At 51.9% G+C, this 14,036-nt stretch overlaps 1 non-coding gene across 1 annotated transcript; it reads left to right on the top strand.

Moving 5' to 3' along the window:
- Positions 1-13,662: 13,662 nt before the first annotated feature.
- On the top strand, positions 13,663-13,735 carry TRNAT-UGU (transfer RNA threonine (anticodon UGU)). Its single transcript has one exon. It is a non-coding gene; the product is annotated as a tRNA-Thr (tRNA).
- The last annotated feature ends 301 nt before the right edge of the window (positions 13,736-14,036 follow it).

Raw genomic sequence — 14,036 nt, 5'->3', positions numbered from 1 at the left:
TCTCCCGGATACTGTCTCCTCCAGACCCTTCTCCTACGTACCCCCACCCTCTCACTCTTCCGTGGAGAACGTGGGAGAAACACAGGGCAGCATTCCAGCCTTCAAATAATCTATTTTTTGTGGTTGTTCATCCTCACCTGAGGATAGTTTTCTATGGATTTCTAGAGAGAGTGGAAGGGAGAGGGAGAGACAGAGAGCGACATCGATGTGCGAGAAACACATCGATTAGTTGCCTCCTGCACGCATCCTGACCAGGGCCAGGGAACCTGCAACCAAGGTACGTGCCCTTGATTGGAATCCAACCCGGGACCCTTCAGTCCTCGGGCCAACGTTCAATCGACTGAGCCACACCGGCTAGGCCGAGCCTTCAAATAATTTAAAATCTGCTTAGAGAGACAAGATTGAGAGACATTGGGTCAAATAACAAAGCCGATGGATAAAAATCCTCAGCCTCGTATAGTCTCATGAATCTGTCACCTAGTCAGAGAAGGCTCACACTGGAAGGAACTACAAGGTCAGCTGATACCCCTGTTCCAGGCAGGGACCCAACCAAATGAACCAAGGAAGACAGTTGTCTCACCTCCCATTAAAGTCCCCCAGAGACAGACACGCCAACAAGTTTCCTTCCCAAGTTGGCACTTGCACTGTCCTTAGGAGCATCCAAAAGGAATATGTATTTTGAGGGTGAGCCAACCTATTTTCTCCTATTTTCTTAAAATGCCTCCTTCAAAAAGCCCACACAGCAATCAAGTAAAATTACTTTCTGGAAATGGATAACACGGAACTCTGGGAAAATACAATCAGCACCAGGACTATCAGTTACAAGAGGCCAGTTCCTTCTTGGAGGACTTGCTGGCCTTTGGGAGATATCCTAAGAGAGTAGGGTGACCTTTGCCTAGTGGTCGAGGGTAACCTGAGCAATTCTGGAGACAGACAGACACACACACACACACACACACATTTACTGCCCCATCCAGAATCTCTGATGACCCGCCCTCCCTCTACTTTTTCATTTCTCCTTGGGAGGCTCCATCTGAAGACTGGAAATTTGCCCAGCTTGCTTGGTAGAAGTCCAGTGACTGACAGAAGCTTTGCAACAAGGTCACTAACCTTAGAAAGCCAACCAAACCCAGTGCAGGAAGGACTAGGCTAATAAGGCCCCCTGTGGCCATGGGACATCTCCACCATAGCATCCCAGAGAGCCACAGCTAGGCCATGGAGCCCAGGAGCAAGGACCACTTTTGCAAATCCCTAAGGAGGGGGTCATGGGAACCTCTGATATTTCTTTCTTTATTTGTTTGTTTATTTTAATCCTCACCCAAGGATATTTTTCCATTGGCTTTTAGAGAGAGTCGAAGGGAAGTGGGGAGACAGAGAGAGAGAGAGAAACATTGATGTGAGAGAAACACATCAATTGGTTGCCTTCCGCATGGGCCCCAACCAGGGCCGGGGATCCAGCCTGCAACCAAGTGCCCCTGACTGAAATGGAACCCAGGACCCCTTTGTCCTTGGGCCGATGCTCTACCCACTGCGCCACACTAGCCAGGGTGGAGCCTCTGATTTATACCCAGTTGGTCAGAAGCACAGGTAAGGACCTGGACCAGCATGCGACTGGCATCTGAAGTGGAGGGCGGTGTTGCAGGACTAAGTCCCTAACCTGTGGGACCTGCCACAGTCCCCTGGGAGTTAGAGTTGACTCGACTTGTGGGACACCCACCTGGTACCCAAGAATGACTTGGTGAGGAAAACCCCACACACCTTGGCACTGGTTCCGAAATCAGACCTATGACATGCATTTTACACCAAAGCTTCAGTGAACATAATATGTCCATCTTGAAGGATACGGGGGGTGGGGGGGCCATTTAAGGTATTTCCACCTGGAGGAGCCATTATCACCTATAGGAGCCATCAATGACCAGATTTCACCGATAGGGGGAGAGTCACTCAATATTCAGTCTTATCGGTCGAAGACCATAATAGCCTCTTCTGGGGCAAAGAGATGGCTTCCACACAAGCCTAGTCCCCTGTGAACCCCGGGACCACCGTCGAAGAGTCACCGAAGTTTCCCAAGAGCCAGTCACCAAGGGCCGAGAGGGACACCTCTCTTTGGTACTGAGCCTGGATTTTACGCAAGGGACCAAAATGCTGTATTATTTGAACGAGCACCATCAAAACTAATGAGACCTCTGCACTCGATGGCTCCTCCTCCCCATCACAGGCTATTCCCGGCCACCTGTGAGCGCCCCCCTTTTAAGAGCTGCCCAGGGCTCAGAAGGCCATGCTGAGAACCGGTTCATCAGCCCATCGGCCAGCCGGCTGCACAGAGCTCAATGCAAGGAGGGAAGGGCAGCCTGGCGAAGCTCCCAGCCCCACCGCACCCAGCGCCCTCTGCCCAGGACTCGCGAAGGCAGCTGGTCCTGCTCCTCCCGCGGTATGAGGAATGACCTAGAAGGCGAGGGACAGGCTGGCTTGGTGGCCATGTTGAAATTCCAGAAGGAGAGCAGATGGGGAAGTCACTTCAAATGAATATTCATAAGAAGAGAATCAATTAGCTTCCTCAGGTGCCACCTGCCCCGTCAACCCGGTTTAGCCCACAGCTGTGGGAGGTAAGGGGGGGAGGGGTTACCCCCGCACATCACAGCCTTCACCTTGAACGCTTTCACAGACTCCCCGGGTCTGATGCCAAACCCAGAACCTGGGCACACCTGGCCTGAAAAGATGGGATATTCTGTGTTTGTGACCTTGGAAACAGGAGCCTTAGGAGCAGGGACCGCTTCTGCAAATCCCCAAGGAGGGGGTCATGGGAACCTCTGATATTTATGTGTTCACTTATGTTTTTTTTAATACATTTTATTGATTTTTTACAGAGAGGAAAGGAGAGGGACAGAGAGTTAGAAATATCGATGAGCGAGAAACATCGATCAGCTGCCTCCTGCACACCCCCTACTGGGGATGGAGCCCTCAACCAGGGCATGTGCCCTTGACCGGAATCACACCCGGGACCTTTCAGTCCACAGGCGGATGCTCTATCCACTGAGCCACACCTGCTAGGGCCGGTGAAGCATTTTTTAAGTCTCCTTCTGATTGTTTCGTGCCTCACATCCAAATGGAGATTCCTGGGCTGCACGGGAAGCTCCAGCCAGTCTCATTAACTTTTCACACCCTCGTAGAGGAAGCAGGCGGACGGACGTGCCCACGCCTGGCTGGCAGAATTCGAGAGGAACAGTTGGAGCAGATCAACCGGAGAACCAACCGCCGAGGGGAAAGGCCACGGCCTCCCCGAGGCTGTCACTCACCCCAAAAAAATGTATTCTCTTGTCACCCTCACTCCCACCCACTCAGCAGCTATGGACGGGGCACGCTGCAGAGTAAGCCGAGCTGCCCGCAAGTAGGCATCGCTCTGCTCTGCGGAGGACGGAAACGGATCGCACACTCACTCTTTCCAGAACTATCTGTCAGGGCTGAAGGGCCGCTCTAGACACTTCGGTCTCCCAGAGCCCTGCCCAGAGACCTGCCGGTGGCTTTACACTTCCGCCCGAGAGTCAGACTCAAGGACAGTTTATCCCTGAATGTCAGACGGCTCCCCTTCGCCCCGGTCCCCTGAACCCAGAGGCAGGCACACTTAATCCGGCCACTAAGTCAGACGCAAAGCACCGTCGGTCGTATTGCCTTGGGGAGCTGGAGGGGTTGGGAAAAGAGCTTTGAAAGTAAGGGTTGCCGAAACCGGTTTGGCTCAGTGGATAGAGCGTCGGCCTGCGGACTGAAGGGTCCCAGGTTCGATTCCGGTCAAGGGCATATACCTGGGTTGCAGGCACATCCCCAGTGGGAGATGTGCAGGAGGCAGCTGATCGATGTTTCTCTCTCATCGATGTTTCTAACTCTCTCTCTCTCTCCCTTCCTCTCTGTAAAAAAAATCAATAAAATATATTTTTTTAAAAAAAAGAAAATAAGGGTTAACAATAGATGCAAGACAATGGGGGGAGGGGAGGGCATGTGCCAGGGCGTGGGGGGGCGGGAGGGAGGTCAATGGGGAAAATAAGGAGACGTGTGTACTACTATTTGTAATACTTTAAACAAAATAAAATTTAAAAGAAAAGAAAAAAGTATCTTAAATAAAAAAGAAGGGTTCATTTTACCAAGGTTCAACCTCGAAATCCCCCTCTCCTTAGTTTACTTCTTTCCCCTCCCGCGCCCTCCCGTGGCGGCGTTCCTCTACTCTTCGTAATACTCCAGTGAGACACAGTCGTTTTTCGCAGAATAAAGGGCCATCTGTTGAGCACTTAACACTGAGGAGTCCTGTGTGGGGATCTCATCCTCTCACCAGCCCTGTGAAAGAGTCTCCCCATTTAACAGGTGATAAAATCAAGGCTCAGGCAGGTCAAAAACATAGCCAGGGATGCTCTCACAGCCACGTCCCAGGCGAGGCTAGAAATGACTGGGGAGACGGACAGCCAACCCCCCCGCCCCTCGCCCCCCTCCCCATGTCTGAAGCAGAGGGTGGGGTGGCCATTCTAGAACCTTCGAATATCTGTGCAGCCGTGCCCCTACTGTAATCTTGCAGCAGTCATTGCTCTCATTCACCAAGTGTTTCCTACTGGCCAGGCATTATTCAGCATAATTTAGATACGTTGTATATCTACTCCTCACAAAAAAAAAAAAAAACACCATTAACCAGACTTGATTCTTGTCCCCACTTTACAGAGGAGAAAACTAAGATACACAAAGATCAAGTGCCTTTTCGAAAGGCGAAGAGCCATAATTCAAACCCAGACAAGACAGTCCGGCTCTAACGTCCACACGAACCCCAGCCATGGCGTTTACCGCTGTCTGTGCTCACACCAAGGCAGACCTCCCCCCCCATGAGACTGAGAGCTCCTTGAATGCAGTGACCAAAGTTTATTCATCTTTTATTCATCTCACACTCACTCACATACATACACACACACACACACACACCACACCCTTAGGTCAATACAGAGTACAGGGTAAGCACTCAATACATTTTTAACTTCTTACATTAATCAACCCCACACATTTTTCTTTTATGTTCCTTTTTCTTAAATGAGAAATCCTGTATTATTTTGGTACCGTTTTATAGGCAAGGGGTTACCTCTCCTTTCCAATAGCCTTCAGCACTCATTAAATAAAGAAATAAAGAGAGACATAAAGGAAGGAAGGAAGGAAGGAAGGAAGGGGCACCCACTTGGCCCAAAATGCCAGAAGCCATAACCAGCAGCAGCTCCTCCTGACCAAGCACCTCAGACCCCAGGAAGAAGTTTAGGGAAACAACGTTTGAGACCATCTCCCCAATGATCAGACGCTTAACAACAGGGCGCGCGCCGAGGGACGCGTCATGTGTGCGAACATGGAAGCCTGCACTTACACGGACCTAACGGTCCCGCCCACTGCACCCCGCGGCGGCCCGGTGCGGCCTCCTGCATAGCGTGTTCTGCACTGAACACTGTACGCAACTGTCACACAGCGGGGTGTCTGCGCGTCTAAACGTAGAAAGAGCAGGTGTGAGCAGCGTAGGTTTCACGCGGTGCACCTGTGCGGGGCACTTACCGTGAGCGCAGCTCTCGGGGCTGGAAGTCGGGCTTGACTGGCTTGGGGTGAGGCCTGGGTGACGGCAGACGCAAAGCACGTGATGGGAGACGGGGTTCAGGAACCAGGGCACCTAGGGAGAGAGCCGGCTTCAGAGAGGAGCCAAGACAGCCCTGCGGACTCCTCCCCCTTCCACCCTCATCTCGCCTCTAACCGACCGCCCTGACATCTTCCATCTTGACTCCATCACTAAGCGTGGTCTTCTAACACCCCACACTATGGATCGCGTTTACGGCCTCCTCTTCATCCTGATTGCCCTCGCTCACGACTAAATTATTACCAGTCTTCCTATCTATAAATTAAGATAAAATAGAGGGTTCCCCCCCCCCGAAAAAAATGTATACACACACTTTGAATAATGCGACAGGCAGTGTTTATGAAAACACATTTCACTTTCAAAACTGAACTCTTGGCTGCAGATACATTTCGGGGGGACGCCCTGCATGTTTGCTTCAATGTCCCAACCACCATCACGCTGAGCACCCGCCTGCTCACATGAGCACAGCGGTTCTCAACCTTGGCTGCACATTAGAATCACCTGGGAATCTCTTTAAAATCCTGATTTCTGCAGGACAATCCATCTTTCTCCATCGGTCCCCTCTCCCCGTACCTCCAAGCACAACGTGAGGGTGCACACACCGTCCCGGGAGAAGGGGAATCCCTGAGGCCTCGCTCACAATCGATCTCCCCCAGAAGGCTGGTCTCTGCTGCCTCCCCCCCCCTCCCTTAGCTGAGCCCAGGGAATGGGGGCAGCGCAATGCAAAGCTTGCAGGAGCCACTGCAGCTGTGGCCAGCTCCCTCCAGACTCAACCACAGGTCGCACGGCCACCAGGCGTCCCTTCTGATCTGCTCGGTCAACAGAAACGGCCGGGACCCAGGGGCTGTGGCTCTTAGCAATGACCTCCCAGCCCAACTTTCTTATGCTCCCACCTCCCCCCCCACTTTCACCGGGAAAACAACTCCTGCCTTCACAGCACGCGGCCACGCTCCAGTTGTAACCCGTCCACTCTCTGGCCTCCCCCAGATCTAACCCTTATTTCAAGAACTCACTCGTTTCCCACCTGCTCCATGGGCCTCCGCTGGCCACCCGGCGTCTCGCCTCCCAACTGAGCCCATCACCTCGTCCTTGGGCATCTGGGATACCTCTTCATATTATTCACTCATTCCCACCATCTGTGTAAGCCAGTGGTTCTCAACCTTGGCTGCACATTAGAATCACCTGGGAATCTTTTTTTTAAATCCTGATTTCTGGGCCTCATCCTCTGGAAATTCTGTTTCTTTGTTACTCATGTTGTGGCCCCAGCCCATAACAAAGAAACAGAATTTCCGGAGGATGAGGCCCAGAAATCAGGATTTTAAAAAGATTCCCAGGTGATTCTAATGTGCAGCCCAGGTTGAGAACCGCTGGTGTAAGCGCTCCCTCCCACAGCTGTGGTCCCATTCCCTGCGGGCAAGAACCACGGCCTATCTGCTTCCCAGCAACACGCTAGTCACCAAAGGGACAGCACTTTTGAAAGAAAAGCTACTGAAATAAACATGTGTTGAGCAAAGCGCAAACTTCCATAGGACAAGGCGCTGGGAAGAGCTCGGATCTGAGCTTCAAGCCCGCGTACATTTTCAGCTGCGTAATCGGAGGCAAGGTCATCCTGAAACACATCCCTAAACCAGGCTGGTCACAGCTGCGTGGCAGGGTGGTTGTGAGCAATCAGTGAGATAAACGAACACCTAATAAGTCACCGAAGCATAGTGTGTCCTCAACAACTAATAGGCACTTTCCCCAGACACCCTGCCTGACACGGATCACACAGGCAACGTTGACAAGTGCCGTGCGCATCCCAAAGCCCCCAGATCCTGGTGCAGGGGGCGTGGCTCTCGCCGAGGTATGGCAGACAAGGTGACCTTTGCCTCTAGGCAGTGGTTCTCAACTCCGGATGAGGCCCAGAAATCAGGATTTTAAAAAGAGTCCCAGGTGATTCTATTGTGCAGCCAAGGTTGAGTACCACGGCTCTAAGGCAGTGGTCGGCAAACTCATTAGTCAACAGAGCCAAATATCAACAGTGCAACGATTGAAATTTCTTTTGAGAGCCAAATTTTTTAAACTTAAACTATATAGGTAGGCACATTGTTATTAACTTAATCAGGGTATGGCCTGTTCTCAACCAAATGGAGGAAGATGGGGCCTCACTCGGCCAGGCCTTGACCAGCAGGACCACGTGTCCCGTGCATGTGGACAGGTTTCTAAACTGGCCGTTCGGAGAGCCACCCGGAGGACACCCAGTGGAGTCCACGGCTCTTCATAAAATAACCCATGAACGTGTGCCCCTGGAGATAGAGTTTGTGTGTGTCTGTCCATTGAAGTTGCAGCGATTGAACAAGAACCCACTGCACAGTCTTCCCCGCCCCGCCCCCAGACGCCTTCTACTCTTGGGGTGATGAGCCCCCCTGCTTCTCCCACGGGGCAGCCAAGCTTCCTGCCCACCCAGGTAGACCCCACGGAGCCTCCCGACTCCACCGCCCACCTACCTGTGACTTCCGGCGGGGACTCCCTTCACTTCCTCCTACGCTCCCTGCCTGTATTAAGACTCATCTTGCAGGTGCTGGTGAGCATTAAATTGGGGAAACCAATGTTCCCCAAACCCTAGTCCCTGCCGCTTCATCCAAGATAGTTGTCATTACGTTATTCCAAGCCCATAAACTCTTATCACGATCCATTCAGTCCGGGGAGGGACCGAGTCCAGACAAACTGAGAAAGGGATTGAAACGGTGGGAAGGGCGCCATCCCCTCCCCATCCGAGGCCCCTCTCCTGGGCTTCCCAGTTCCTCTGCCTTCACCTGGGCCTGTCCGGCCACGTGATCTGCAAACCTGTTTCTGATGGACGTGAACGCGTTTGGAGCAGCCCAGGGGCCCTCTTGCAATCTCCCTGCCCGTTTTGTCCATGTTCTACACCTGAGAGCACTGAGGCTTGAGGGGAACGACCTTCCCAAGGTCAAAGGGCTGGCTGGTGGCACAAATGGAATGCAGGGCGCCCAGACCACAGCCACCCTCCCACCCTGGGCCTCCTCCCTCCCCGACCCACGTGGGGTCTACGCGTCTGGAGGCACGTGGCCAGGGTGACTGGGAACTTGCATGGTGCCACTGAGTCCCCTTTACCATTGAGTGCGTCCTGGGGGACCCTGCCCGTCGCCATGACAACACTCCTCTGGTCCTTGCTCCTTTCCCCTCCCAGGACTGCCTCCTGCGGACCCACACCCTGCTCACCCTCTTAGGGAGGTAACGACGGGGATCCCTCTCCAAACTGGCGACAAACGGAGGCTCAGAGATGTGGCATCCCCGCCCAGGTGTGGGGCCAGGTCGCTTCTAATTCCTAATTTCGGGAGAGCCAGCCAGACAATTAAAAGGACCTCCACGTGACCACTGCCCGTTTACTCAACACTCCGAGGCCGGCCGGGGCCAGATCCCAGCCCAGCTGGTTCCCATTCTCTGGCTCCCCGGGCCAGGCCTGGCTGCGTGGTTTCACCGAATTGTGTATTTTTAAAACCTGACATCTGTAGCCAGATGCCCGCAGGCAGGCAATTGCCCTTTTCCGCCCGTCCGAGCAGGGAAATGTACCTGCCAGGGCTGTGTGCGCTTCGCTGGGCTGCGGACCTGTTTGGAGAACTAAACCTCGCCTCTTACTTTATTTTTCACTGACATCAGTCGCTTCCACGCAGGCAGAGCCTCCTCTGGTGTGGGAACGCGGCGCCCCCTAGTGGCCACTCGCTCAACTGCAGCCACAAGACAGACATCACCGTGGTCACCTTTGACCAAAGTGTTGTGCTCAGGGGAGAGTTTTGTTTTTGTTTTAGTTTTGGTTTTTCTTTTCTCATCGGGGAGAGTTTTAACACTCGTTCTTCTTTCCTCACGCAACAGGGCTTGCCTAGCAGTGTCAGATTTATCTTATTGTTAAGATAAATACGTGAAGACGCGAGGCTCCAGAAAGAAAGCTGAGTCCCTTACCCACTGGCCCTCGGGGTGTCATACTTCCCCACGCTGGCAGCTGTCATTTATAAATGATGAGCTCAGGAGAGGAGAGAGCGTCTCCCAGGTGCCCAGAGAAAGGCAGCCCTCCCCGGGGTCCCCCCAGCACCTCTGGGGACCAAGTCCCAGCTGTACTGTCACCTGCAGGTCAGCAGCTGCAAAGTCTTCTGTGGGACGGACGGTGGAGATGGGGGGCTGCAGTGCCCCCCGCCTCCTCCCAGTGCAAGAACCCAAACCACCCACCTGTTACCAGCCCCAGCGCTGGCCTTCCTTCGAGCTCCCCGTTCCTCTCCGGTTTCTAGAGCAGGCTTCCCCGCCTGGCACCATTGCTTGGCTAACCCTTCGCTTGGGGAGGGTCCACCCTGCACGCTTTGAATGTTTAGGGGCAACCCTGGCCTCTACCCACTAGATGCCAGAAAACCCTTATCCTGCATTAAGACAATCAAACTATCTCTAGACATTGCCCACTGCTCCCCGAGGCTGCAAAATTACCTCCAGTTGAAAACCACTGCTCCAGAAGCCCAGGACACAGAAGTGTAAACATAATAATGCCAAGAGCAACTACTACTCCTATTGCTACCATTTAAAAGGGCACAAAAAGCCCTGGCTGGTGTGGCTCAGTGGATAGAGCGTCGGCCTGCGGACTGAAGGATCCTGGGTCCGATTCCGGTCAAGGGCATACGCCCTGATTGTGTGCTCGATCCGCAGTAGGGGGCATGCAGGAGGCAGCCAATCAATGATTCTCATCATTGATGTTTCTCTTTCTCTCCCTCTCCCTTCCTCTCTGAAATCAATAAAAAAAAAAATACATAAATTTTTAAAAAATAAAAAGGCAGCCCTAGCCAGTTTGGCTCACTGGATAGAGCGTCGGCCTGGGGACTGAAGGGTCCCAGGTTCGATTCCGGTCAAGGGCATGTGCCTTGGTTGCGGGCGCATCCCTGGTGGGGGGTGTGCGGGAGGCAGCTGATCGATGTTTCTCTCCCATCGATGTTTCTAGCTCTCTATCTCTCTCCCTTCCTCTCTGTAAAAAAAAATCAATAAAATATATTTTTAAAAAATAAATAAATAAAAATAAAAATTTCATAACTTAACCTTTACAATATCCTCTTCTACATCATTATTAATGACGAACTACAAAGTTCGCTAATGACTGGTTACTATAATTGTGTTGCATTCACTTCCCTTACGTGCCTTACACACAGGCGCACCATTTCTCTCCGCTAACACTAGCAGCGAATATTCTAGCAGCCCGCGGCCACGTCATTAGTCTTGGACTGACTTGTTTGGTGTGGGCAGCGGGAAAGATTTCGCTTCCGGAGAACAAGAAAAATAGGTTTATTTGCATTACGCTTATTATTTTGTGCAGATATTCAGTGTCTGGTAAGTTAATATTCAAGAAAAAATATTAATTTTTATTAAAATGCTCTATTATTTTATGTGAACGATGACTCGTTTATTTCAGCCCTTTGCATTCGGCGTGTCTCTATCGAAATAAACCTACGTTTCTATGAAAACCGAAGCTTTTGGGTTTTTTTGCAGCAAAGATACACTTACATCTTGTTTACTTGGCCCGGGTCAGCCTTTGAGTTTGACCTGCTTGCTCTACAAGATGGAACGGACTGGCAAGATCAGGTTCTCCACAGAATACCTTGAAGAGCATTTATAAAGGAATGCCTAGTCCTCACCCCACGCCAATTAAACCAGACTTTCTGGAGCCTGGGCAATGACATTTTTTTAAAGTCCCCTGGTAACTCACATGCAGCCAGAATTGAGACCCACACAACCAGGTGAACTGTAAGACCCTCCAGCCCTGTGTTTCTACCTTAAGGCCCCACCCCCTTTAGACTGGAGGTCTTTTCGCCCTTACGTGGCCCACGAGGAGCCCTGCTGGGAGTTGGCTAGTTTCTCTGGCTCATAAGATTGTCCACAAAGTCTTGAGCAATTCTTGGGACTCCCTCAGTGTCTCCACTGTCCTTCTGTCCCTGAACTAGCCATGGCCAGCATCGCCTTCTACCCACCGGGCGTGGAAACCCCGCCCCACTGTCACGGGAAGCACGTGACGGAAGACAGCTGCGTCCCCCGAAAAGACTACCCTCTTCCCGCCTCTGTCTGGCTTCAATCAGGTTCATTCTAACCCGCGGTCTTGCGGGAGGCGAGAGGAGCTCTCCTTTCTGAATATGACTCAGTGCTCCCAAAGCTGTGCTGCTAACATCTCACTCAGCTGGTGTCTGGAGGGGCTCTGGCTACAGAAATCAGGGGCACCTGCAGGCCCCCCATTCTTTTTTTTCTTTTTTTTAAAAATATATTTTATTCATTTTTTTACAGAGAGGAAGGGAGAGAGATAGAGAGTTAGAAACATCGATGAGAGAGAAACATCGATCAGCTGCCTCCTGCACATCTCCTACTGGGGATGTGCCCACAATCAAGGTACATGCCCTTGACCGGAATCGAACCCGGGACCTTCAGTCCGCAGGCCAACGCTCTATCCACTGAGCCAAACCGGTTAGGGCCGCAGGCCCCCCATTCTTCACCTCTCCCTCTGCCTCCTTCACCACCCCCATCTCTGTGAGCCACCCTCCTGCACTAGGCGGGCTGCACACAATACTTGTAGGCGCAACTAGGGATAAAAATAACTTACACCAAGGACTCCCCAGACACCGGGCTCTGTGGGAAGTATTTACACACACGGTTTCAGTGATTCTTCCCAGGCACCCACAGGCGATGGTAGTGTTATTGCAGACGGTTAGCATCCTCATCATCATCATCACTCGCTGAGCTGTCTACCCTCACGATGCCTGCTCCCAGCCTGGAACACCACGACTCCACATTAGATAAGATCAACGTCATCGAAACTGAATCCCCAAACCGAAAAGCCAACAGTTGTTTCCAACGTTCTCCAGGACAGACCACATCTTAGGTCACAAAACAACCCTCAGCGAATTCGAGACGATTGAAATCGCAGCACTGGACACCAAGCCCATGGCCCTGGTGTTTGTCCCTCCTAACGCTGAAGGGCGCCCCAAGGCAGGGTTGACACACATCTGGCTCATTCCCATTCACCTGTCCCTGAACATACACACACACACAAGCTCTCTGTTTCCTGAAGCCACTGATTGCCGCCACGTCCACGTGTGAATTCAGGGTTGGGTTTATAAACCAGTGGGATGGCCTCATCGATGCCAATCCTTCAGCATTTATCGAGCACCTACTCTGTGCTACACACTATTCCAGGTGCTGGAAACACAGCAGGGACTAAAACGGACACCCCTGACCTCGAAAAGAGCCGACATTCCAATAGGAAGAGACAGAAAGAGAATAAACACAGGAAGCCCATCATCTCGTGGGGGAGGGGACAAGGAGGCCGGTGCAGCTTGGAATAGTGGGTGCAGAAAGGTCTCCTGGAGAAAGAGAATGTAAGGAGCAAAGGCTTGAAGGAGGTACAGCAGAGAGGCTTGTGGGCCACTGGGAACACATGCTCTTCTTCGTTCTCTCCTTCGTGCAGGGATAGATCAAGCCGTGGCGGTGACTTCATTCCTTTGGTAAACAGTTCATTAAGCAAAGGGGAATGAGGCATCCTTGCGTGATCCCCGGCATTTTTTAAAAAAAGAATAGGAGTGTGTTGAATCAACGAACTCACCCATAACCAATAACTTACTTATGAGAACCAAAGACAGGCCCCATAACTCCCCTATAAGTATGGATACAAGTTGTCCCAGAAACCACAGAGCTGTCCTACGACCTAGAGGTAACCAGGCCATTTAACTTTTGCATCTTCCCTTCCAGCCTCTGTCTGTTCGCATCACTTACCGTCGGTAAGAGTCAGTGTTCTGTGATCCTAACCTTAAGATGCTGAGATCCGGGGATTGTTTTTTTTCCTGCCTATCGTGGGATAGGCATTTTTCCTCTGGCCTTTCACAGTCTCCAAAACCATCATTATCCACATGGGTGGGATGCATGGGGTCAGTCAGTCTCAAAAGCCTGCCAGCTACAGCAAGGCTGCTTCCAATGTCCTTGAATTACAGTCTCCTAGGTAACGAGTGGGCTCCATAGCTCAGTGGTTAGAGCACTGGTCTTGTAAACCAGGGGTCGCGAGTTCGATCCTCGCTGGGGCCTTTTGCTGGCGCTTTTTTTTTTTTTTTTTTTTCTTTTTGGTCATTATCCCGCATAAATACAAAACAGAAACTGCAAAGAGGAAAAGTCGTCACCTCTGCCAACGTTACCCCGCACGGTGAAAAGCGGCTCCTCCCGAAATGCCAGTGACGGGCTTTGGATGTGACGCGGAAGAGAACGCGCTGGGCCGCAACAAAGAGCAGAAAGAAAAGGGAAAAAAAAGAAAAAAAAGAAAGAAAGAAACAGAAAAGCCATCCTCGGCGACCGTGGCGCTCCCGGCACCTGCGGGCCCGAGCGCTGGAGA

Source organism: Myotis yumanensis, unplaced genomic scaffold, assembly GCF_028538775.1.
Source record: "Myotis yumanensis isolate MYYU_CA2020_CCGP unplaced genomic scaffold, mMyoYum1.0.hap1 SCAF_22, whole genome shotgun sequence".
NCBI classification, from domain to species: domain Eukaryota; kingdom Metazoa; phylum Chordata; class Mammalia; order Chiroptera; family Vespertilionidae; genus Myotis; species Myotis yumanensis.
Note: the sequence above shows the minus strand (reverse complement) of the source record. Positions and strands in the feature narration are given on the sequence as shown.